The sequence below is a fragment of the Chiloscyllium punctatum genome, chromosome 22, assembly GCF_047496795.1.
Source record: "Chiloscyllium punctatum isolate Juve2018m chromosome 22, sChiPun1.3, whole genome shotgun sequence".
NCBI lineage: Eukaryota > Metazoa > Chordata > Chondrichthyes > Orectolobiformes > Hemiscylliidae > Chiloscyllium > Chiloscyllium punctatum.
Genome location: NC_092760.1, coordinates 22561396 through 22589128, shown reverse-complemented (window position 1 = coordinate 22589128; position 27733 = coordinate 22561396). Strand labels below are relative to the sequence as shown.

General features: G+C 41.9%; 1 protein-coding gene across 1 annotated transcript in view; it reads right to left on the bottom strand.

Annotated features, from left to right (window-relative positions):
- Positions 1–25991, bottom strand: part of LOC140493352 (intestinal mucin-like protein) — a 99751-nt gene extending 73760 nt beyond the window's left edge. The window contains exons 1-4 of the mRNA XM_072591751.1: positions 25967–25991; positions 23721–23747; positions 15846–15872; positions 6512–6538 (exon numbers count right to left, since the gene is read on the bottom strand). The gene's annotated coding sequence lies outside the window, so the exon portion shown is untranslated. The remainder of the gene's footprint in view (positions 1–6511; positions 6539–15845; positions 15873–23720; positions 23748–25966) is intronic.
- Positions 25992–27733: the final 1742 nt, after the last annotated feature.

Below are 27733 nucleotides of genomic sequence, written 5' to 3'. Positions count from 1 at the left end.
GGAAGAAAGAGAGGGAATTTTAACTCCAAAAATTGGCACTTAGACAAGAAAGTCAGCTTAAAAGGATGGGGATGAAGGCTGAAGGTAAGCTTAGTGAGGATGAGCAAACTCATGGGAGCCAAAGGCCTGGTGAGAAACTGTTCAAATACATTCACGCATTTGCCTAGATTTGGAAGCCTTTCTTATTTTATTTGAAAAGGTGGTGAAACAAATGCAGTGGCTAGTGACCATGTGGGTTTTGTTGATCTAAACCAAACTTGTAGGTTGAGTTAGTGAGGTATTTGCATCATTATCAGAGGATGTGTATGGGGTGTATGAGGAGGTGAAGAAAGCCACCTTAAGGGGATATGAGCTTGTGCCAGAAGCCTACAGACAATGTTTCAGGAATCTAAGAAGAGACCCTGGTCAAACCAGAAGTCTTGGTAAGAGTACTGGCAAACTCTTAGCACCACAAATACAATTCGCTCCTGCTAATATTATAGCTGGTTCACGGGTAGGAGTGCTGCTTATTGTGGTTGAAAAGCCAGTGGTAACTCAGGCTACTATAGGACACAAATCCTGAATTTTTTCTTGACCGTGTAGTAATGGGGTCACAAAGTCACCAATTGAAACAGGAGAGATCTAAAAGTATAGATAAGAACGTTGAAGTGGAATTGGGAGAGACTGTTTGATCAAATAGTCGATACAAACCAGGAGCAGATAGATGACAAAGCAGACACCTTTAGCTCAAATAAATTAACTTGGCTATAGCAGAAAGTTGACAAGTTAAAACAATTATATCAAAAGGCATATACAGAAAAGAATCTGAATGTATCCCTGAATGCTACTATCTTAAAAATGATGTTTTGATGAGGAAATGGAGATCATCACATATTCAGGCAGATGGGAAATGGACAGAAGTTCATCATGTTATATTGCTAGTGGGTTATTGAATGGAGGTGTGGCGAATGGTGCATGACTATCTCTAGGGGGTCATTTAGAAATGAGAAAAGTTCAAACTAAATTAGAAAAACATTTTTACTGACATGGACTGCACAAGAATGTAGTTGAAGTTTGCCAGATATGTCATATATAGAGACAGAAAAATTGCAGGTGCTGGAATCCAAGGTAGACAAGCAGGAGGCTGGGAGAACACACCAAGCCAGGCAGCATCAGGAGGTGGAGTAGTCAATGTTTCAGGTATAAAGGGTTATACCTGAGACATGTAAAGTAATTGGAAAGCCACAGGCAGTAATAAAACCTGCATAAGTATTTGTTAACAATAATGATGTGTGCACTAGATTTCCAAAGGCTGCTTCATTATGCAATATCACAACTAAAATGATTGTAGAGGAGTTACTCAACATTTTCACTAGATACAGACGACTCACAGAGATACAATCAGATAAAGGGCCAAACTTGACATCAAAATTATTCAAGGAAGTTATGGACAGCTTAAGAATAAACAAAACAATTCAAATCTACTGCATACCAACCAGGGTCACAGGGAGCGCTAGAAAGATGGCATCCGACATTAAAGACTATGTTGAGGGGTTATAGTCAAGACTATCCAGATGATTGGGATAAGAGACTTCAGTTTGTACTTTTGTGGTCAGAGGTGCACCAAATGAACTAACCAAATTCAGTCCATTTGAATTAGTTTTTGGGCGTGAAGTGAGAGGTTCACTAAAATTGATTAAGAAGCAAGTGGCGAGTCGGAATTTAGAGACCACATATTTGGACTGTGTGTCAAATTTTTGGAAATTATTAAATAGAGTGGGAGAGTTGGTTAGACAGCATTTAAAAGTATCACAGCATACAGTGAAATAGGAAGCAGACAAGAAATCAAAAACTCACAATTTTGCTCTCAGAGATAAGGTGTTAGTATTACTTCCAGTGATAGGTAAACCTTTAAAAACAAAGTTTAGTGGATCTTATCAAGTCAAAAGGAACTTGAGAGAGGTGAACTGTTTGATAAGGATTCCAGACAGAAAGAAATCTCACCAAGTGTGTCATGTGAATATATTCAAAAGGTATTTTAACAGGGAAGGAAAGCCAAAGTAGGCTATGTTATTGGTTACAACACAGAGTGAAGAACCAAGTTCAGAGGATTCTGAATTGGACATTCCTCAAATTAAATTGGACAGTGACGAAGTTGTCAAATTGGGATACGTTATTGAGTTGCCTTCCAGAGGAAGATCTATATGACCTGGAAGAGCGTTTACTATCGCATGGGAAGATATATGGAAATAAGTTGGGAAGGACAAAACTAATTATGCATGATGTCGATATAGGAGATGGTGTTCCAAATAAGCACCACCCTACTGGCATAACTCTCTAAAGTTAGCACAGGTTCAAAAGGTGCTCTGAGACAACATAATTGAAGTGAGTTACAGTGACTGGAAATAAGCCAAAGTAGTGATCCCAAGACTAGATGGTACCTAACGGTTATGTGTGGACAATCGCAATGCAATGCCATTTCAAAGACTGATGCATATCCGATTACACATTTGGAAGACTGTATTGAAAAGGTGGGACAAGCAAATTATATTTCTAAATTGGATTTGCTGAAAGGATGCCGGTATGTATCTTTGTCTGAAAGAGCGAAGACAATTTCGGTTTTTGAAACCCCAAATGTACTATATCAGTTTAAAGTCATGCCATTTGTTATGAAAAATGTGCCAGCCACATTTCAGAGACTAACCAATAAAGTCATTGCCAGATTAACCAATTGTGTCGTACATATGGATGAACTGGTGATTTTTAGTCACACGTGGAAGGAACATTTGTAACATTTATCAAACTTGTTTGATCGAATTTGGGAGGCAGGCTTGGTGATAAACCAAGCTAAAAGTGAATTTGCCAAAGCCATGAAACTCGACATGGACAAATGGTCCCACAGAATGCACAAAGGTAATTGGGCAGTTTCCCATCCCATCGACAAAAAGGACAGTAATACGATTCCAGGGATTCATGTGGATTTTATCAAAAATTTGTATGACATTTTAGTAGTGTGGCTGCTCCACGCACTGAATTGCTAAAGAAAGGCAAGATGTTTCAGTGGACAGCGGACTGTCAGAAGGCATTTGACAGCCTGAAAGCTGTGTTATCCACTGCCCCAGTATTAGCCAGACATAACTACGCAAAGTTATTCAAGATGGTTAGCGATGTGAGTCACGTGGGTGTCAGTGATAGGCTTTTACAGGAAGACGATGAGAAGACAGAAAGACCGAACTGGTGTTTCTTCAGGAAATTGAACATACCTCAGCAGAAATATTTGACAGTTGAGAAGGAGACTTTGAGCTTGTGTTGGCATTATGACATTTCAACGTTTATGTTACCAGTACTGCATCTGAGACAATCATAGTCACTGATCATAACCCATTGAAGTTTGTGGAGAAGTTTAAGGTAAAAAAATCTACACTGTTCAGATGGAGCTTGTTGTTACAGCCATTGACTTGAAAACTGTGCATGTGGCAGGATGAGAAAACATGATAGCTGACACATTGTCAAGACTTGAATGAGAAATGGAATCATTCGGTGGCAGGAGTAAAATATGCTGAAACAGAATGTGGTAGTACATGTTTATATGTTTATAGCTGATATTGTGTTGCTGGAAAAGCGCAGCAGGTCAGGCAGCATCCAAGGAGCAGGAGAATCGACGTTTCGGGCATGAGCCCTTCTTCAGGATTCTCCTGTGATTCCTGAAGAAGGACTCATGCCCGAAACGTCGATTCTCCTGCTCCTTGGATGCTGCCTGACCTGCTGCGCTTTTCCAGCAACATATTATCAGCTCTGATCTCCAGCATCTGCAGTCCTCATTTTCTCCTCGAAGTTTATATGTTTATAGTCAATGTAATGTGTATGTGTGTTGTAGTAACAATTTAAGATTAAGGGGTTTTAAAATTAGGCTATCTTTGGACATTGATGGTTCATTTTTGTTTTGGGGGGGGGGGGTGGGCAAGTGTGACGATGCTATTCCTTTAACAAGGTTCTGCTCTCCTTGGCTTTTTTTTCCCCAGAGGTGGTAAAGACAGTATTTGAAAAGGTGTTTGTAGTGCAGGAATCTCATTCCTTGCTTCTTGTAGTAACATTAGATATATCTGCTCCAGCCCTGAGGACTTATCTATCTTGATGTTTTCCAGAATTTCCAGCACATCCATGTTCTAAATATCAATCTGTTCAAGCCTATTAACCTGCTCTACAATATTCTCACCATCAACAAGGCCCCTCTCTCTATGTGAATACTGACGTGAAAATCTCATTTAGGGCCTCCCCTACCTCTTCAGGCTCCACTATCCCACAGGCAAGTCCCTCCACTATCCCTGATCAGCCCTATCCTCTCTCTGATCATTCTCTTATTCTTCATGTAAATGTAGAACGCCTTTGGGTTTTCCCTAATCCTTCTCACCAAGGCCTTCTCATACTCCCTCCTAGCTCTCTTCAGTCCATTTCTGAGTTCTTCCCTAGCTACCCTGTATTCCTCAAAAGCTGTGCAAGATCCTTGCTTCCTCAAGTAAGCTTCCTTCTTCCTCTTGACGAGAAGCTCCTCTATTTTTGTCATTCAAGGATCCTTCACCTTACCATTCCTTGCCTGTCTCATTGAGGTAAAGTTATCCAACACTTGCAACAAGTGCCCCTTAAACAGCCTCCACATTTCTGTTGTGCCTTTCCCATAGAATAATTGTTCCCAGTTTATACTCCACAGCTCCTGTCTAATTGCAGTATAATTTCCCCTACCCCAATTGAATACCTTCCCATATTGTCTGTTCCTATCCCTCTCCATGACTATGGTAAAGGTAAAGCAGGGTTGTGGTAACTGTCACCAAGATGCTCTCCCACCGAGAGATTTGACACCTGGCCTGGCTCATTGCCTCACACCAAATCCAATATGACCTCCCCCGGTCAGCCTATATACTTATTGAGTAAAGAATCCTTCCTGGACACACCTGATAAAATCGTCTCCATCCAGACAGTCTGTACTAAGGAGGTTGCAAACAATATTGGGGAAGTTGAAGTCACCCATAACAATAACTGTGTTACTGACTTCCACCCATACTGACTCAGGATAGGTTAGGTTACTCTATATTCTGTACATTTTTGGTATGCTTCATTTGGTAATCTTGCAAATAAATCCGGTTTTGTTTTAAACTAAGTGGTTGGGTGGGCCAGCTGCATCACTCCTGGAATATCCACTCACACCTGTTTAAAACAACTGGGCTACTTTCTGGAAATGTGTTCAGGGGGTCTAACATGGTCCACAACAGGATAAAGTATCGATGGGTCCTGACCTGAGTGTGAATGAAATTCAATGAAATTTTGAAAGAAAATGACAAATAATAAATATAATTTCTGCTCAAGCAGCAGAAGATTGGAGGTGAGCCTTGTATCAGCTGGTCACAGGATGCCAACAGTGCCAATTTACACAGTCCTTCTGACATTTTGCTATTGGGAGCATTAATTATTATGTAAACATTGCTTCAATTATTCATGACATGACAGTGCACACTGGGTCAGGTATTTGGAACAACCCTAACCCTTTGATATGCAGACATTCTGCCTCTTTCCAAGTACACAGAAGATAGAATGAATTAAGAAGAATCTACACTTATCAGGCACTTTTCACACTATCTGTTCTAAACCAATGCTATTCAGCATGTTGCAAAGTGCAACACAACATGATGCTGCATGACAGCGCTATGATGAAAGGATATATTTCGTAACAATGACTGTACACCTGTCTCTCCCAACATTACTGACATTGAGGTATCTGCATCAAAAGGCAAGTTGACAAAGAGCTCAAGTAGCATTTTATTCCCGTGCTCATTTCCTACCCATATAATGCAGGCCATATCTAGCAGATTTGACCAGTAGTTCTGATATTCTACATTATGGATATTGAAGTTCCCTAACCAGTCTGCAAGTTGTGCAGCTTCCAAGTGTTGTTTAACAAGGGGCACTGATTCATCAGTTGTGATATTACAGTCTCAATAATTATAAAATGGTTCTTTTTATATTTTGACTCATGCTGTGACTATTCAAGGGCTTCAGAGTCATTGCTCAAGACTTCAATGGCCATGACCTCATAGGAGCACATTTGTTTGTCTTGTGAATCCAACGTGTGAATGGGACAGGAACTAATGTGGTCATACCTTATTGCTGATGGTGAGGTCTGGAATGTTGGCTAAATTGTATGATTCTTTGAGTATGACTACGCGACGTGCTTGTGCTGTGGGACAACTTTCTCAATAACCCGCCAGTCACCAGATGACACTGAAGTGAACTGAACACATTTGACAGAGCGGGGTCTGACTTTGCTGACATCAGTGCTGAATTTCCTGAATTGTATTTAAAACTGGGACGGTACATGTGTGTCCTGGGCTGCAATTTGAACACACTTTGCCTCAGACACAAAATTTCTGCCATTTGGACCAAAGGTGACACCTTAAACTTTAGATTAATTGCAGTCTTACACACAAGGATCATCATCAGGACATCAACAGCAGTCACATATGAGCATGTACTCTTTTACCTGGTGGATAGTAGACAGTTGTTTTTTCTGGAAAAGAACAATTAAAACTTTAATCATTAACAGGATACAGATTGTTTGAAATACAAATGTATAAACAACAAAAACAGAAACACCAAGACAATGTTTGCCACAAAACTCACTGATACAAACTACTGAGGCACCCCAGTAAGAATGGTCAAACCATTTACAAACTGAAGTTTGTGAAACAAGCTCAGTGACTCAAAGCAATGATCTTGTCCTTACATGAGTCCCAGTGGTTGCTATGCTGAAGTTAAACACGTGCAAACTTAGCTGCAGAATGATTCCTGTCAATATAACAAACAAAATGTAGCAAAATGCACGTCACACATTTAGTAGAATCATATACCAGTTCAATATACAGGTATGGCTAAAGTAATGAAATTTACAAGAGAACACTGATTACTGACAGTAATGTTGGCAGTGCTCCCAAAAAACAGCAGAAACAGTAAACTAGCTTTGATCCAACTGTGAAATTCAAGCAAAACATTTGAAGTAATCCCTCTCAAGGGTCAATGTACAGAAAGTGATCCAGTGACTGTGTAGTGCCAAGCCTACGACTACATGGGTGTCCACTGACACATTCCTGTGAGTTCTGCTTTGTCAGGAGTTCAGCCCATTGGAAGAATCTGTGCACATATGTGCGCACACATGGCCAAGTACCTGTATGTAGTATAGTCTGTTGAGATTCAGGCAGTCAGCAGTTCTTCAGGTTCTCAAAGTGCGCCGTTAACATGGAATGACTGATGTGCATTTATAAGGCACCATTTGTGTCAAGCCAAAATCGTCCTGTGATTTCAAGCTGATTAAGTGATTTGACGTGTAGTCACATTCTTTACATGAGTAAATGTAACAGACAATTTTTGCCCTGCAAGATTCCATGCATAGAAATCTGTCAGAATAAAGATCTTAGTCAAGTCAGTGAAGCATTTTCAAAAGTATGCATGAAGTAATTGGGCAAATGAAATGGCCAATTGGTGCATTGCAAGCTCGCATATATAAAAATGTGAGGATAAACATATTGTCTGTTTTACACAAGTATACCTTGGGATAAATAACAAATAAATGTGTAAAAATAATTGACCTCAAAGATTCAGAAATGCTTCAGGATCTAATAGCTTGACCGAGAGGGAGTTACGTGATTTTTTTTAAATGGAGAGGCAAGTACTTTGCACTCTCTGACCACTACATGCCAACTATATTTTGACAATCCAGACCTCAAGCGAAAATTTAAAGTGTACACTTTTCCCCAAAGATAAGATCTGTTCACACTGAGCCACAGCTGACACTGACATTTCAACTTAATCAAAACTATGGGGATAAGTGTGAATGCAAGGGAATCAAACATATCCATTTACAATCATGTATTTTGTCATCTGGTGGATAGTTGTCACTTGGTTTCACAGGAAAAGATCAATGAAACTGGAATCAATATTGAACTGAAGAGATGCTATCTGACATGTACATATGTTTAAAAACAGAAAAAAAACACTAAAAAAAACTAATTAGATCAAAGTCTATAATACATACAGGCAGTGACTTGTCCCTAATTGGGCAATTAAGCTACGAATCTGATGGTGAAGAACACTTTTGATGACCGAATGAGCTAATGTAGGCCGTTTGTGAAATACAGTCGTCACTGTAATGGTGCCAAGTTGGCCTCATTCTGGACCAGGAAGGTTTTCGATAAAAGTAATGAATCAAAGATATTAACACACACACCATTCCTTTACTGGGAATATATTTTGAATCAGTGGTCAATGTTATTGAATGTGAATTCATGCAGTGTCACCAATGATCACTTGCCAGAAGTTTGGCACAAACAGATATAAGCCAGAGAAATAGAGTAAAGCATGAATGGTCCTTAGTTGAGTGTGAACGAAATTCATAGTAAAACTTTGATAAACCATGACAAACAATGAATATAATTTCATGCATCCAGGGATTGGAGATGATCCTTATATCAGCAAGTGAGTGGATGCCAACAGTGCCAATTTGCACTATCCTTCTGACATCCTGGTGTGGGGAGCATTAATCATTGTGTAAACATGACACTGCACACTGGGTCAGGTATCTGGAAGAGTACTAATCCTTTGATATCCAGGTATTCTGCCTCTCTCCAAGTGCAGAGATAATAGCATGAATTATGAAGAATCTACACATATCAGGCACTTTTCACACTATATGTTCTGTACCTATGCAATTCAGCATGCTACAAGTGCAACACAACATGATGCTGCACAGCCGCACTATGATAAAGGGATATATTACTTAGCAATGACTGTCCACTTGTCTCCAACAATGTTACTGAGATGGGTTGAGGTACATGCATCAGTTGACAAGAGTACAAGTAGCTTTTTACTCCCGTCCTCATTTTCTCACCACATCATGCAGGCCAAATCTAGCTGATTTGACTAGCCGGATTTGGCCAGTAGTTCTGGTATTGTACAAAGTTAAAAATCACACAATGCGGGGATCTAAGATGGTGGCAATCTAGGAAGATCACTTTTCAGAGTTCCGCACCGCATCACGTAGACTTAGAATCCCTGCAGTGTAGAAACAGGCCCTTCAGCCCAACAACTTCAAACTGACCCTCCAAAGTTTTTTGCCACCCAGACCCATTTCCCTACTCTATTACTCTACATTTACCCCTGACTAATGCACCTAATCCACACATCCCTGGACATTATAGACAATTTAGCATGGCCAATTCACCTTACCTGCACATCTTTAGATTCTGGGAGGAAACCGGATCACCCGGAGAAAACCCACGAAAACACAGGGAGAATGTGCAAACTCTACACAGACTGTTGCCCGAGGCTGGAATCGAACCTGGGTCCCTAGTGCTGAGAGGCAGCGGCGCTAACCACTGAGCCGCCGTGCTACCCAAGGTGGGACAAAGGCAGGACAAAGCCCTAACCCACACTAACCAGGTCATTGTGGCATTATAGGACTCTGAAAAAGTCACAGAGTGCTAGAAAGTTGTAAGAATTCACGTACCTGCATTCTCGCCGTCCAGGGATACCTAACAAGGTAGCAGTCTTGCCCACAGCCTGGGCTGCGGCCCAACCTACAGAAGCTTTGGAATCAATTTCTTACCAGGCCCTGGTATCAGAGTTGACGAAATCTCGCGAGATGATAAGTAAGCAAATTGAAAACAAACTGGACCTGATCTCTATTATGCTGCATAAGCATGAGCTGCAACTGGGAGACCTCGGGAAAAGATTGGGCAAGGTTGAACGTAGGATCACAGTGGTAGAAGCCGAGACTGAGTCCTCTAAGGATAGGATCCAGGCCCTGGAATGCAGGTCCATAATTTGCTTGACCAGGTCAATGATCTTGAGAAAAGGGGCAGGAGGAAAAATATGCAGATCGTTGGTCTGCCGGAGAGGAAGGAAAGTGAGTGATCAGTGGAATTTATTGAGGATTATCTGCCAATATTCCTTAAGGAAACTGAAATGGGAAGTCTGCAGATTGAGAGGGCTTACCGGGTCACGGCACGGAGGCAGCGTCTGGACCAATGTCCTCGCCCTATCATGATGTGGTTCCGTAATTATAAAGACAAGCAGAGAATTGTGCAAGCTTTCAGAGTCCAGGGAAGGATCCGAACACCTTAGTTTATGAGGGCTCTAGGATCATGTTTCTCCAGGACCTCTCAGTGGCGGTGATCCAGAAAAGGAAATCTTATGATGGCTTTAAGAAAATACTGAAGGAGCTCAGGATCCATTACTCTCTAAGGTACCTGGCAGTGCTTTGGATTATCATCCTATTTACTTTTAACTTGTCTGTTCACATTGTTATTCTTTTTTGTGTTTCCCTTTTGTTGCTTGTGTTTGTGGTGTGGCTCTAGCTAGGAGGAAAGAAAATGGTTGGGATGGCTAGACGCTGATTTATGGGCAATATAAGACCAGTTCAGGTATTTAAATGCCCCAGTTGCTGTGTTGACAGCAGGGTGGGAAGTTGGGTTTTGGGGTGTGTAGGTGTCCCCTTTGGGCAGGGGGTGAACTCCCCTATCCAGTGCCATTGGCGTTTTATATGTTGTTTTTTTTTGGTTTTTGATAGTTGTGTAGGTTTGTTAACTGTAGTGGATTTAGTTTGTGTAGTTTTTATGTTCTGTGAATTTTCTTTCATTAAGGCTCAGCAATTTGTAATTCAAGTTCTTCCCCTCTGAAGTCTAAACATTACTGTAGAAGGTTATGGCTAATGACTCTTTGAAATGGTGTACCTGGAATATCAAGGGGAGTCACTCACCAATTAAGAGGAAAAAGGTACTCTCGAGTCTTTGAAAGGAAAAGGTGAATATTGCCTTATTGCAGGAGACGGACTTGGAGGATACAGAATATTTGAAATTGCAGCAAAATGGCTTTGATTGAGTTTACTTTTCATCTTATAAAACTAGGAGTAGGGGAGCGGCCATATTGGTTAGGAGGAATTTAACGTGTTAAAGACACACATGGGAGGTTCGCAATCCTTAAAGCCCTGATATTTGCGGAAGAATATGGTACTTTAAATATGTACTGTCCCCTGGCCCACCCCCTCAAATTTCTGGTAGATGCATTCTCTAAATTGATTAGTCTTAGCATAACATCATAAGGGGATATTTTAATGATCTTATGGATCCCGCGGTAGATAGGTTGCCCCTCGGCCCCTAATACCTCCTTTACAAACCAAGTAGTTAGTGGATTTGTGTGTGGAGTTAGAGTTGGTGGACGTCTGGATGCGTTCCACCCTACAGACAGGGATTTCACTTTTTTCTTCCAAACCACATAAGTGTCACGCTAGGATTGATTTTTTTTAACCCCTGTGGCAAACATGGACTTGGTGGCGAATTGTACAATTGGTAATATTGCCATTTCCAATCATGCTCCAGTGTACTTGTTGGTTAAGATTAAAGACGTTGTAGCAGGTCCGAGACACTGGTGAATGGATCCCTATATCCTCAAAGGCAGTACGTTTGTAGAGTATTTCTCTACAAACTCAGGGCATTTCTAGACATTATTCCAGGTTTGGCTAGTAGCCTGTCCGTTCTTTGGGAAACTGCCAAAGCCTATGCTGGGGGTTAGTTATTTCCTTCTCTGCCAGTAGAAAACGGCAGAACAGTGAGCAACAACATCTGCTTGAAGCATGTTTGAAGGCAGCCGAGAAGGCTTACTCTGACAGGCCCTTGTTGGCTAAGCTACAGAGGATCACAGCACTTTGGTCTGCATTGAACTCCATGCTCACGCAGACAGCAAAGAAGGAGCTTGTTTTTGCAAAACAAAGGCTGTTTGAGCATGGTGCCAAACAGGCAAATAGTTAGCGTATCTTGCCAGGAAAAGGAGTGTCCCCCAGTCCATTATGCCGATCAGGGAAGGTGCTGGAAACCTAACCTGTGATTCTAAAAAGAACAATGCGGCATTTCAGAAATTTTACTCTGAATTGTACCAGTCTAATGTTGTGAGGATGGGCGGGAAAGGATGGAGTCTTTTTCAAGAATCTGGAGCTTCCGAGTGTAACCCCCAAGAGTCTTTTCTTAATGTCCCTTATCACAGCAAGAGGTGCAGGAGGCTGTGAAGTAGCTTCAGAGTGGAAAGGCGCTTGGTCCTGACAGACCTCCCAGTGAAATTTATTAAAGATTTATAAACATACTGTCAGGACCGATGCTCAACTTGTTTAGTGACTCATACAGTCATGAACGCTTCCCACCATCTCTAAGAGAGGCCAATATCTATTTTATTCTTAAAAAACGGAAAGCCCAGGAGACTTTGCTTCTTGTAGGCCCATTTCACTTTTAATGTTGATTTTAAAATGTTTTCCAAGACCCTTGCATTAAAGCTGAAAACTGTGTTACCTTCTATTATTAAAGAGACCAGATGGGCTTTATATGTTAGAAGGTTGCTTAATGTAATTTAAGTGTTTCAACAACTGTCTGTACAGGGATTGGTGATCTCAGAGAAGGCATTTGACTAGTCTGAGTCGCCGTACCTTTTTTATGCTCGAGAGCGGTTTGGCTTGGGCAAAACCTTTATAAGATGGGTGAAGATTCTCTATTGCGATCCTCTCGCCACGGTTGTCACCCACGGTGTGCGATCAAGCAATTTTAATATCTTAGGGGCAGCTGATCGAGCTGCTGGCAGATGGCTATTCGTAGGGATCCTAATACATCGGCTCCAGAAGTGCGGTCAAAATCACATAAGATTTCATTGTATGTGGACAAAATCTTCATCTTTCTGTCAAACCCAGCAATTTCAGTGCCTTGTCTGATACAATGTATCAATTCGTTTGGCACCTTTTCGGGTTACCAGATCAATTTTGCAAAATCAGAGGCCATACCTATACGTGGTCTTACAAAAATACAAGGTTTTGAAGGCAAATCTCTATTCCCTTGTAAGTGGTCATGGGGGTTTTTCTTTATTTGGTTATTTTAATTATTTGAGTGTTTGATTGGCTGTTTAAAGCTAATTTTGTTCATTTATTTGACAAAATCAAACAAGCCCTTCAACGATGTGAGGTGCTTCCAGTTTCTTGGTTAGGTTGAATAGCCCTCACCAAAATGAACATTCTCTCCTGTCTATTGTATCCTATGCGAATTCTCCCCTTGATTTTCATTAGGCAAGTCCTCAGGAGACTGAAAGGCTGGTTCAGCTCTTTTATCTGGCATCATAAGCAGCCCTGTATTAAGTTAGCTAAATTGCAACTGCCTCACAGACTCGGTGGAGTGGATCTCCTGGACATTAAAAACTATCAACTCATCTTGCTTTTATCTTATATGAGTGACTGAGCTTGTGGGGACCCTCTTTCAATATGGTTAGATATTGAAACTTCTCATGCAAGGTGCCCCCTTACTGGCTTGCTATTCCCGGACAAAATGAGGACAGTTAAGGAATATTTCCACAACCCAATAGCTATTAATACTGTTAAAGCTTGGAGAGCAATGCGGCAGAGTGAAGGCAATATTGCCAAAACATCTTTTTTTACACCTATAGTAGGTATGCTGGGTTTTCAACTGGGGATGGTGGACTCAGGATTTAAACTTTGGGCAGCTAGGGTATGTCTTGCATGGGTGATTTATTTGAGGGGGCCACAATGATGTCATTTGACCAATTAGCTCAGAAATAGCACGAATCACTCTTGTCTTTTTTTCAAATTAGGGATTTCATTCAAAAAAGGACCACACTTTTAGCCAATTCCTACAGATCTAATATAGAGAAGAGGGTGTTCAGTGCTAAGAACACACTTCCTGTCAGCACTATTAATCACCTGTTGGGGGGGGCGGGGCGGCCCTTCAGACGAGATCAAATGGCTTTGCAGGGTGTGGGAAAGGCATTTGGGCGTCGAGATCTCCTCAGAGACATGAGAAGATATTTGGGAGAATGCAAATATTGATCTGCAACAGGACCCATGCTTTACAGTTGAAGATTCTCCACAGAGTCCACTTGACTCCAGATTGTTCATCAAAATTTAAACCAGGAGTATCTTCAATGTGTTCCAAGTGCAAAGCGAGTACGGGAACTCTTACTCATTGCCTCTGGTTCTGCTTCAGGCTCCAATCATACAGGAGCGCTGTGATAGGTGCAGGTGAGAGGATCTTGGGGACAAGGGTGGAGATGGACCTGATTTCTCCTCTTCTTGCCTGAAGAGTGTATTCCCTGTAGATGCGCATAAGAAAAAAACTTTTCAACATCCTTACTTTTTGTGCAAGAAAGAAAGTTCTATTAGATTAGGTGTCTGAAAATCCCCTGAGTTTGTTGGGTTGGTGTAAGATAGTTATGAAACATATCCCTTTGATTTTCCTTACAAGTATGGTGCATCATAAAACTGAGAATTTTTATAAGACGTGGTGGCCTTCTCTGGTCTACCTGGACACAGATCTGGCTGCAACACTAATAAGGGCTTTTATATAACCGTAACATTTGGGTTTTATGTGTCTAATACAGGTGGGGAGCTGTGAAAGTATGAGTATGTGTAAATTAATGCTCTCGATGACAGAGAGCCAGTCTTTTGTCTCACTGAGATATTATTATTATGATTATAATTATTTATTAGTTAGTTGTTAGTTCTTAGTTATTATTTATTTATGCATTTAGTTAGGTTTTCTATATATGTATATAGATTTATACATTTGTACATGAGTGCAATTTGGTTTTATTTTTCTTGTCATTTGTACTGTTTTAAATTATATTGCTTTGTATTTGTTGTAATATTAAAAAATCTATTTTTCAACGGTGGCACAGCGGCTAGCACTGCTGCCTCACAACACCAGGAACCCAGGTTCGATCCCAGCCTCGGGCGACTGTGTGTGTGGAGTTTGCACATTCTCCCCATGTCTGCGAGGGTTTCTTCCCACAATCCAAAGATGTGCAGGCCAGGTGAATTGGCCATGCTAAATTGCTCATAGTGCATTAGTAAGAGAGAATTGGGTCTGGGTGGATTACTCTTCGGAGGGTCGTTGTGAACTTGTTGGGCCAAAGGGCCTGTTTCCACACTGTAGGTAATCTAATAAAAATATACTTTAAAAAATCAGACAACACTAGGTTATAGTTGAATAGGTTTGTTTGGAAGCACTGGCTTTCGGAACACTGCTCCTTCATCAGGTGGTTGTGAAAGCCAGTGCTTCCAAATAAATCTTTTGGACTATAAACTGGTGAAGTGTGATTTTTAACTTTGTTCACTCCAGTCCAACACCGGCTCCTCCACATCTTGATATTCTACGTCATGGACACTGAAGTTTCCGAACCAGTCTGTTAGTTATGCAACTTCCAAGAGTTGTGTGACAAGGGGCACTGGTACATCAGCTAAGATAGTATGGTCTCAATTATGTTAAGATGGTTCTTTGTATATTTTGACCTCATGCTGTCACTCTTTAAGGGATTCACAGACATTGCTCACGACTTCAATGGCCATGTCCGCGTACTGTGGATCATCCTGCAATGGGGATAGGACCTGATATGGTCATACCTTACTGCTGATGGCGAAATCTAGGATGTTGGCTGAATGGTATGTTTCTTTGAGTGTGACTATGTGACGTGCTTGTGCTGTGGGACAACTTTCTCAATATCCGGCCAGTCTCCACATGGTGCTGAAGTGAACGGCACACATTTGACAGAGCTGGGATCTGACTGCTGCCACCAATGCTGAATTTCCTGACTTTTATTTAAAACTGGGTTGGTACATGTGTGTCCTGGGCTGCAATTTGAACACACTTTGCCTCAGACACAAAATTTCTGCCAGTTGGACTAAAGGTGACACCTTAAAATCTTGATTCATTGCAGTCTTACACAAAAGCATCGTCATCAGGACTTCAACAGCAGTCACACATGAGCATGCACTCGTTTACCTGGTGGATAGTAGACGGTCAGGTTTTCTGGAAAAGAACAATTCAAACTTTAATCATTAAAAGGACAGAGGTTGTTTGAAATATAAATGTATAAACAACAAAACAGAAACAACAAGAAAACTTGCCAGAAAACACACTGACACAAACTGCTGAGTTACACTCCTAAGAATGGTCAAACCAATTATAAACAGAAACTGAAGTTTGTGAAACAAGCTCAGTGACTCTAAGCAATGATCTTGTCCTTACATGGGTCCCACTGGTTGCTACCCTGAAGCTAAACGAATGCAAATCTAACTGCAGAATGAATCCTGTCAACACAACAAACAAAATGCAGCAAAATGCACATTACACACTTAGAAGAATCACATACCAGTTTAATATATGGGCATGGCCATTGTAATGAAATTTACAACATGAAAACATTGATTGTTGACAGTAATTTCAGCGTAATCTTGCAGTGCTGCCAAAGAAACAGCAGAAGCTGTAAACTAGTCTTGATCCAACTGTGTAATTCATGCAAAATATTTGAAGTAATCCCTCTCAAAGGCCAGTGCATGGAAAGTAAATCTGTGACTATATGGTACCAAGGGTGCCCAGTGACACATCCCTTGTGAGTTCAGCTTTGTCAGGAGGTCAGCCCTTTTTCAAGAATCTGTGCACATATGTGTGTGTACACACGGCCAGGTACTGGGAGCAATATGTTCCATTGAAATTCAGGTAGTCATTAGCTCTTTGAGTGTTAATATAGAATGACTGACATGCATTTATAAGGCACCGTTTATGTCAAGGCAAAAGCCTCCTGTGGTTTCAACTGTTTTTTTTAAGTGTTTTGAAGTGTAGTCACATTCATTAAGTGAGCAAATGCAACAGACATTTTTTTTTCATGCAAGCTTTCTTGCACAGAAATCGGACAGAATAAAGATCTTACTCAATTTAATGAAGCACTTTCAAGAGCACTCATGAAGTAAGTACTTACCTTGTGAATGAGTGGCCTCCATTTCAGCAGCGGGAGTTGTGACAGAGCTGGCCAGGGGGCAACTGAGAAGGCAAATTTGAAGATAAAATACTTACCTTGTGAATTGGCGAAACGAAAGTTGAACAGGAGCAGAAGCAGACACGGGGAGTGCTGGGTAAGTGAACTAATATATTCGGACAGTGGGTAAACCTGAAACACTATACGTGTAGTATCTCCCACCTGTCCTCCTCTAACCTAAAAAAAATGTGGAGGGTTGGTAAGGATTTTTAAAATCTATTGAAGCAACTTAGAGCAGAGGGGATAGAACGGAGGGCAGGTGCATGCTCCTCACTGATGTGGGAGGTAAGGGTCACCACTAGTGTCTCTGCTGACTTCACCTGCGAGAAGTGCACCCAACTCCAGCTCCTCACAGACCATGTTAGGGAGCTAGAGCTGGATGAACTTTGGATCATTCGGGAGGCTGAGGGGGTAATAGACAGGAGTTATAGGGAGGTAGTCCCACCTATGTTACAGGGTAAAGGTAGCTGGGTGACCATCAGGAGAGGGAAAGGGAATAGGCAGACAGTGCAAAGATCCCCTGTGGCTGTTCCCTTCAATAATATGTACACCGCTTTGGATACTGTTGCGGGGAGTGGGGGGAACCTACCATTGAAAGCCACAATGGTCAGGTCTCTGGCACTGAGCCTTGCTCTGTGATTCAGAAGGCAAGGGGCGGAATAGGAGAGTGATAGCAATGGGAGATTCACTGTTTAGAGGTACAGACAGGGGATTCTGTGGCCGGAAACGAGATTCCCGGATGGTATGTTGCCTCCCGGGAGCCAGGGTCAGGAATGTCTCGGATCGAGTCTATAAGGGGAGGGTGAGCAGCCAGAAGTCGTATTACACATCAGTACTAATAACATAGCTCGGAAAAGGGATGAGGACCTGAAAATTGAATATAGGGAGTTAGGTTGGAAGCTAGAAGGCAGGAGGGACAGAATAGTAATCTCAGGATTACAAATGGTGCCATTTGCTAGTGAGGCTTGTAACAGAGAGCGAGTGCAGCTGAACACATGGTGTAGGAGTGAGGGCTTCAGATATGTGGATCAATGGGATACCTTCTGGGGAAGGTGGGACATATACAAGGAGGACGGGTTGCACCCGAACTAGAGGGACACCAATAGGGGGCAGGAGGTTTGCCAGAGCACTTCAGGAGGGTTTAAACTAGCTACAGATCAGAGGATGGGGTAGCTGGTGAAAAGACAGTTCCAGCTTGCAGAGAGTACGTGAGGAAGGATAGACAGTTGATAAGGCAAAGTTACATTCAGTGTGATAGGTTGAAGTGCGTCTATTTTAATGGACGAAATGTCAGGAATAAGGATGATGAACTTAGAGCATGGATCAGTATGTGGAGCTATGATGTTGTGGTATTATGGAGACTTGGATATCACAGGGGCAGGAATGGTTGTTGGATGTTCCGGGGGTCGAAGCTTCAAAAGGAATAGGGTGGGAGGTAAAAGAGGTGGGGGAATGGCATTGCTAATCAGGGATAGTATCACAGTTGCAGAAAGGGAGGTCATCGAGGAAGGTTAGAGAACTGCCTTTATTCCTGATGAAGGACTTTTGCCCGAAACGTCGATTTCGAAGCTCCTTGGATGCTGCCTGAACTGCTGTGCTCTTCCAGCACCACTAATCCAGAATCAATATGTAGATAGGTCGACTCGAATGGAGGCCACATTGGATTTGCTGCTGGCAACGAATCAGGTCAGGTGTCAGATCTCTCTATGGGAGGGCACTTTGGTGACAGTGATCATAACTCCCTGACCTTTACTATAGTCATGGAGAGGGATTGGAGCAGATGCTATGGAAAAGTCTTGAATTGGGGAGAGGGGATGACAATTCTATTAAGCAGGAACTGTGGAGCAAAAACTGGGAACATATATTGTCAGGGAAATGCATGACAAAACTGTGGAGATTGTTTAAGAAGCACTTGATGCAAATGCTGGACAGTTTTGTCCCGCTAAAGCAAGGAAGGGATGGTCGGGTGAAGGAACTTTGGATGTCAAAAGATTTGAAACATCCAGAAGAATGGACTTAGGAGAGCTAGAAGGGTGATTCTAATCTAAAAAACAGACTTAGATAATCTTACATGGATTCAAGCAGTTTTTCAGCAAAATAAAATGTAATTCAGCAAGTATAAATTCATCCCCCCCCCCCACCCCACCAGGGAAAAGACCTTGTCTATTTACCCTATCCATGCTCCTCATGATTTTATAAACATCTATAAGGTCACCCCTCAGCCTTCGATGCTCCCGGGAAAACAGCCCTAGTCTATTCAATCTCTCCCCATAGTTCAAATCCTCCAACCCTGGCAACATCCTTGTAAATTTTTTCTGAACCCTTTCAAGCTTCACACCATCCTTCCAATAGGAAGGAAACCAGAATTACACGCAATATTCCAAAAGTGGCCTAACAAATGTCCTGTACAGCCGCAACATGATCTCCCAACTCCTGTACTCAATACTCTGACCAATAAAGGAAAGCATACCAAACGCCGCTTTCACTATCCTATTTACCTGCGACTCTACTTTCAAGGAGCTAAGAACCTGCACTCCAAGGTCTCTTTGTTCAGCAACACTCCTGAGGACTTTACCATTAAGTGTATAAGTCCTGCTAAGATTTCACTTTCCCAAAATGCACCACCTCACATTTATCTAAAATCCCTTTGGATTCTCTAAACTTAACTCTATTTACCAAAGCTATCTCATGTCCCCGTTTTGCCCTCCTGATTTCCCTCTTAAGTATACTCCTCATGCCTTTATACTTTTCTAAGGATTCACTTGATCTGTCCTGTCTATACCTCACATACGCTTCCTTCTTTTTCTTAACCAAACCCTCAATTTTCTTTGTCATCCAGCATTCCCTATACCTACCAGCCTTTCCTTTCATCCTAACAGGAATATACTGTCTCTGCGCTCTTGTTATCTCACTTTTGAAGGCTTTTCATTTTCTAGCCATCCCTTTACCTGCGAACATCTGCCCCCCCAATCAGCTTTTGAAAGTTCTTGCCTAATATCGTCAAAACTGGCCTTCCTCCAACTTAGAACTTCAACTTTTAGATCTGGTCTATCTTTTTCCATCACTATTTTAAATCTAAAAGAATTACGGTCACTGGTCCCAAAGTGCTCCCTCACTGACACTTCAGTCACCTGCCTTATTTCTTAAGAGTAGGTCAAGTTTTGCATCTTCTCAAGTCTATACATCCACATACTGAATCAGAAATTTTTCTTGTACATGTTAAACAAATCTCCATCTAAACCCTTAACACAATAGCAGTCCCAGTCGATGTTTGGAAAGTTAAAAACCCCTACCATAACCACCCAATTATTCTTACAGCTAACTGAGATCTCCTTACAAATTTTTTTCTCAATTTGCCTTTGACTGTTAGGGGGTCAATAATACAATCACAATAATGTGATCATCCCTTTCTTATTACTCAGTTGCGCCCAAATAACTTCCCTGGATGTATTTCCGGAAATATTCTCCATCAGTTTAACTGTAATTCTCTCCCTTATCAAAAACACCACTCCACCTCCTCTTCTGCCTCCCTTTCTTTCCTTGCTGTAGCACGTTGTATCCTGGAACATTAAGCTTCTAGTACTGTTCATCCCTGAGGTTTGTTTCTGTAATTGCTATGATATCCCAGTCCCATGTTCCTAACCATGCCCTGAGTTCATCTGCCTTCCCTGTTAGGTCTCTTGCATTGAAATAAATGCAGTTTAATTTATCAGTCCTGCCTTGTTATCTGCTTTGTCCCTGCCTGCCCTGACTGTTCAGCTCACTTCTTTTCTCAACTGTTCCAGTCTCAGGTTGACCTCTTTCCTCACTATCTCCCTGGGTCCCACCATTTTTGCTTCTTTCAATCTGCAGATCCAGAAAATAGCCCTGTCTTATTCCTCTACAAAACACTGCTCTAGGCTAACTTATTACTTATAGCTTATATTTTAAGTTTAATCAAAAGACATATCTCAATAATACAAATAATCAAGAAAGATCCCAGATTATTCACTATGACAGACTCTGACCTTAAATTCACCTGGACCATCCCTGACACCTCCCTCCCCTTCCTGGACCTCTCCATCTCCATTAATGATGACTGATTTGACACTGACATTTTTTACAAACCCACCGACTCCCACAGCTACCTGGATTACACCTCTTCCCACCCTACCTCCTGCAAAAATGCCATCCTGTATTTCCAATTCCTCTGCTGTATCTGCTCCCAGGAGGACCAATTCCACCACAGAACACACCAGATGGCCTCCTTCTTTAGAGGCCGCAATTTCCCTTCCCATGTGGTTAAAGATACCCTCCAACGCATCTCGTCTACATCCCGCCCCTCTGCCCTCAAACCCGATCCCTCCAACTGTAACAAGGACAGAACCCTCCCCCGGTGCTCACCTTCCGCCCCACCAATCTTCACATAAACCACATCATCCACCGACATTTCCGCCATCTCCAAAAAGACCCCACCACCAGGGATATATTTCCCTCCCCGCCCATTTCTGCTTTCTGCAAAGACCGTTCCCTCCATGACTACCTGGTCAGGTCCAAGCCCCCCAACAACCCACCCTCCCATCCTGGCACCTTCCCCTGCCACTGCAGGAATTGCAAAACCTGCGCCCACACCTCCTCCCTCACCTCCATCCAAGGCCCCAGAGGAGCCTTCCACATTCATCAAAGTTTTACCTGCACATCCACCAATATCATATCTTGTATCCGTTGCTCCCGATGCGGTCTCCTCTACATTGGGGAGACTGGACGCCTCCTAGCAGAGTGCTTTAGGGAACATCTCCGGGATACCTGCACGAATCAACCCCACTGCCCTGTGGCCCAACATTTCAACTGCCCCTCCCACTCTGCTGAGGACATGCAGGTCCTGGGTCTCCTCCACCGCCATTCCCTCACCACCCGACGCCTGGAGGAAGAATGCCTCATCTTTTGCCTCGGAACACTTCAACCCCATGGCATCAATGCGGATTTCACCAGTTTCCTCATTTCCCCCTTCCCCACCTCACCTCAGCTCCAAACTTCCATCTCAGCACCACCCTCATAACCTGTCCTACCTGCCTATCTTCCTTTCCACCTATCCACTCCACCCTCCTCTCTGACGTATCACCTCCATCCCCACCCCCATTCACCTATTGTACTCTATTCTACTTTCTCCCCACCCCACCCCCCTCTCATTTATCTCTCCACTCTGAAGGCACCCTGCCTCTATTCCTGATGAAGGGCTTTTGCCCAAAACGTCTATTTGCCTGCTCCTCTGATGCTGCCTGACCTGCTGTGCTTTTCCAGCACCACGCTAATCTAGACTCTGGTTTCCAGCATCTGCAGTCCCTGTTTTTACCTAGACTCACAGCTATGCCCCAAGGCCACACTTAAAAACTATTCACTTATCTGTCTCTGTGCTGTGGCTGGTCCCAAACAGGTTCCTCCACGATCAGTTGTGAATTTCACTGTTTGATAATTAAACAGCAAAGGCAACTGTGGAGGTTCACTGCTGTGTCAGGGAGTTGTGTGGGTTTCTTTCTCTCTCTCTACCCTGCACTGACCTCACCATGTGCTGCCTTTGTCTGTTCCTCTCCCTTTTAAAAGTGCTGTTGTTTTGACGTTTTTTTTCCTCCAAAGTTTCAAAACAATGCAACAGCATATAAAAGAGTAATTGCTGCTCCAGGAATGCAAGGAAATCACCTCCAACACCTAAAATACCTCGAAAAATGAGCAGCCTGTTACAGTCAGAAATTTTTCCCATCCTCCATTTTGAATTGTGCAGAATAAGGTCATTTGGGTGTGTTGGCTTTCATTAACATAAGGTTTGAGTTTATGAGCCGTGAGGTTATGTTGACCATACTTGGAATATTGCGTTCAGCTCTGGTTGTCTTATTATAGGAAGGATGTAGAAGCTTTAGAGAGCGGGGGAGATTTACTAGGATGCTGCCTGGACTGCACAGCGGGTCTTATGAAGAAAGGTTGAGGGAGCTAGGACTTTTCTCATTGGAGTGAAGAAGGATGAAAGGTGACTTAATAGAGGTATACAAGTTGATGACAGGTATAGATAGAGTAGACAATGAGACACTTTTTTCCCAGGGCAGAAATGGCTATCACAAGGGGCCATACTTTTAAGGTGACCGGTGAACGGGTTAGGGGAGATGTCAGAGGTAGCTTCCTTAAACAGAGGGTGGCGGGTACATGAGATGCATTGATAGCAGTGATAGTAGAGTCAGACACATTAGGGGCATTTAAGTGATTCTTGCATTGGTTCATGGATGATAGTAAATTGAAGGGCATGTAGATTAGTTTGACCTCAGAACAGGATAAAAGTTTGGCACAATATCGAGGGCTGAAGGGCCTGTACTGTGCTGGACTATCCCATGTTCTATATAATTGGGCCAATGAAATGGTCAGTTGTGCATTGCAAGCTAGCATATATACAAATGTGACAATAAATACACATTCAGTTTTACCTAAGTATTCCGAGAGAAAAATAACAAACAAGTTTCTGAAAGTAGATAACTCAGATGCTGCCTGACCTGATGTGCTTTTCCAGCACCACCCTAATTGTAGACTCAAGTGTCTGAGAGTAACTGACTGCAAGTATTCAGAAATAACATCAGGAATATGAGGGGGCCAGGTGACCTTTCTTTCAGAGGTAAGTACCTCTGACAATACTAACTCTCTCACCACTGCACTACCAATTATATTTCAGATCTTGAGTGAAAATTTGGAGTGTAAACTTTTACTTAAAGACGACTTGTTCATAATGAGCCACAGCTGATAGTCATGTTTCAATTAAATCAAAACTGTAGAAAAGTGAGAATGTAAGGAATATATTCATTAACGATCATGTATTTTGTTACCTGGTGGATAGTAGTCACTAGGATTCTCTGGAAAAGATGAGTGGAAGTGGAATCAATATTGAGCTGAAGGGCACTATCTGACATGCTTTGATGTTTAAAGATATGAAGAAAACATTTAAAATGTTATTTAGTTTAAAGTCTATAATAATTAGACGTGGACAAACACATTGACTTAGATCGCATTTACCACCCATTGAGAAAAAGAACAGAAAATGACATCACCATAGGAAATTATGTCATCACAGGAAATGACATCAACAACCCAAGGAAACACAAACCTATAAATACAAAGTTGGCCACACCGCCAGCACTTTATTCGGGGGCTCACTGAAAATGTTACCTAGTATGGTGGCGAAACATCTGAAAATGAACCTTCCAGCTCAGCAAGCAAACCTACATCCATATACAGGTGGACTTGGCACATTCTCCCCGTGTCTGCGTGGGTTTTCTCCTGGTGCTCCAGTTTTGTCCCACAATTGAAAGATGCACAGGTGAGGTGAATTGGCCATGCTAAATTGCTGACAGCGTCAGGAATGTTTCGGATAGGTGCATTAGTCAGGGGTAAATGTACAGCAATAGGATAGGCAAAGGTTCTGGGTGGGTAACTCTTCAGAGGTGGGTGTGGGAGTATTGGACCTAATGGGCTGATTCGACACGGTTGGGATTCCATAAAACAGACAGTGGATGCCTGGTCCCAGATTGGTCACTTAAGCTACGAATCTGAAGGAGAAGAACAGTTTTGAGTGACTGAATGAAATAAACTAGGCTGTCTGTGAAACACAGTAACCATTGTGTTGATGCAAAGTGAGCCTCATTCTGGACTAGGAAGATTTTCAATCAAAGTAATGAACCAAAGTTAATAAAGCACACATTACTTTACTGGAGTATATTTTGAATCAGGGGTCAATGTTATTGAATGTGAATGCATGCTGAGTCACCACTGATCTCTTGTCAGTGGTTTGGCATAAAACTCACAGAAGCCAGAGAAATAGGGTAAAGTATCAATGGGTCCTTACCTGAGTGTGAATGAAATTCACAGGGAAATTGAGAAAAAACATGACAAATAATGAATATAATTTACACTCGAGCATCAGAGGATTGGAGGTGATGTTGTATCAGCAGGTCACAGGATGCCAACAGTCCCAATATGCACTGTCCGACTGATATTTTGCAATGGGGAGCATTAACTCTTATGTAAATATTGCTTCAATTATTCAAAATATGATGCTGCATACTGGGTCAGATACTTGGAAGAGTCCTATGCTTTGATGTCCATTCATTATGCCTCTCTTCAAGTATACAGAAGATAGCATGAATTAAGAAGAATCGACATTAAGCAGGCACCTTTCACGTTATCTATTCTGAAGCTATGTAACTCAGTTTGTTGCAAGTGCAAAACAACATGATGTTCCATATCCGCACTCAGACAAAAATATATATTTCTTAGCAATGACTGTACACTTGACTCTCTCAACATTACTAAGATTGACTGAGGTAACTGTATCAGCAGGCAAGTTGACAAAGAGCACAAGTAGCTTTTTACTCCCTTGCTGATTTTCTCACCACATCATGAACGCCCAGTTGAGCAGATGAGACTTGTGGGCTTTGGGCAGTGATTTATATATTCTACATCATGGACACTGAAGTTCCCTAAACAGTCTGCAAGTTGAGAAACTTCCAAGTGTTGTTTAACAAGGGGCACTGGTACATCAGCTGAGATATTACGGTTTCAATAACTAATAAGACGGTTCTTTTTATAATTTGAGTTCATGCTGTCATTCTTTAAGGGATTCACAGTCATTGCTCACGACTTCAATGGCCATGACTTCCCGACCTCATAGCAGCATGTTTCCACGTACTGCGATTGGGACAGCACCTGATATGGTCTGGGATATTGGCTGAATGGTATGATTCTTTGGGTGTGATTACTTGAAGTGCTTGTGCTGTGGGACAACTTTCTCAATATCCAGCCAGTCTCCAGATGGTGCTGAAGTAAACGGCACACATTTGACAGAGCTGGGTCTGACTTTGCAGACGTCAATGCTGAATTTGCTGACTTTTATTTACAACTGGGACGGTACATGTGTGTCCTGGGCTGCAATTTGAACACATTTTGCTTCTGCCACAAAATATCTGCCAGTTGGACCATAGGGGAGACCTTAAAATTTAGATTCATTGCAGTCTTACACACAAGTACCATCATCAGGACATCAACAGCAGTCAGAAATGAGCATGTAGTCTTTTACCTGGTGGATAGTAGTCACTGGGTTTCTCTGGAAAAGATTAATGGAACTAGAATCAATATTTAACCGAAGGGACGCTATCTGACATGTACATATGTTTAAAGAAAATAAAGAAACAATGAAAAAAAGGTATTTAGTCAAACTCTATAATATATACAGCTAATACCTAGTCCTTGACAGGACAATTAAGCAACAAACCTGAAGGTTAGCAACAGTTTGGGCAGCACGGTGGCACAGTGGTTAGCACTGCTGCCTCACAGTGCCAGAGACCCGGGTTCAATTCCCGCCTCAGGTGACTGTGTGGAGTTTGCACATTCTCCCCGTGTCTGCGTGGGTTTCCTCCGGGTGCAACGGTTTCCTCACGCAATCCAAAAAATGTGCAAGTTAGGCGAATTGGCCATGCTAAATGGCCTGTAGTGTTAGGTGAAGGGGTAAATGTAGGGTAATGGGTCTGGGTGGGTTACGCTTTGGAGGGTCGGTGTGGACTTGTTGGGCCAAAGGGCCTGTTTCCACACTGTAAGTAATCTAATCTAAAGTTCTGAGTGACTGAATGAATTAATCTAGGCAGCTTCTGAAACACTGGTCACTGTGATGATGCAAAGTGGGGCTCATTCTGGACCAGGAAAAGTTTTGACCCAAGTAATGAAGCAAAGATATTAACGCACGCACCATTCCTTTCGTGGAATATGATTTGAACAACCAGTCAATCTTATTGAATATGAATATTTGTGGAGTCACCACTGATCCGTTGTCAGATGTTTGGGACAAACACACACAAGCCAGTGAAATATGGTAAAGTATCAATGGGTCCTTACTGGAGTGTGAATGAAATTGACAGAGAAATTTTGAAAAACATGAAAAATAATAAATATAATTTACATTCAAGCATCAGAGGTTTGGAGATGATCCTTGTAACAGCAAGTCACAGGATGCCAACAATTTACACTGTCCTTCTGACATTTTACTAAGGAGAGCATTAATTATTATGTAAATAATGCTTCAATTATTCAGAGCATGACACTGCATACTGGGTCAGGTATTTGGAGAAATCCTAATGCTTTGATATCCATACATTCTGCCTCTCTCCAAGTACTCAGAAGATAGCATGAATTAAGGAAAATCTACATTTATCAGGCATCTTTCAGGCAATCTGTTCTCAACCTATGTAATTCAGTTTGTTGCAAGTGCAACACAACATGACGTTGCATATCTGCACTGTGACAAAAACATATATTTCTTAGCAATAACTGTATACTTGACTCTTTCAATATTACTGTGTTTGAGTGAAGCATGTGTATCAGCAGGGAAGTTGATGAAGGGTAGCAGATGTTGAAGGAGTTGAGGTATATAGAGAGAGGTTGGCGTTATTTTCCCTGCAGCGGTTGGAGGCTGAAGTGTGACCTTACAGAGGTTTATAAAATCATGAGGGGCAGAGATAGGTTATGTAGACAAAAGTCTCTGCCAGTTGGACAACTAGCGACACCTTCAAATTTAGATTCATTGCAGTCTTACACACAAGGATTATCGTCAGAATATCAACAGGATTCACACATAAGCATATACTCTTTTACCTGGTGGATAGTAGTCGATCGGTTTTTCTGGAAAAAAAACACAATTAAAAGTTGAATAATTTACAGGATAGAGATTGTTTGAAATATAAATGAATAAACAACAAAAACGGAAACAACAAAACAACGTTTGCCACAAAACTCACTGATACAAACTGCTGAAGCACTCTCCTAAAAACAGTCAAACCATTTACAAACAGAA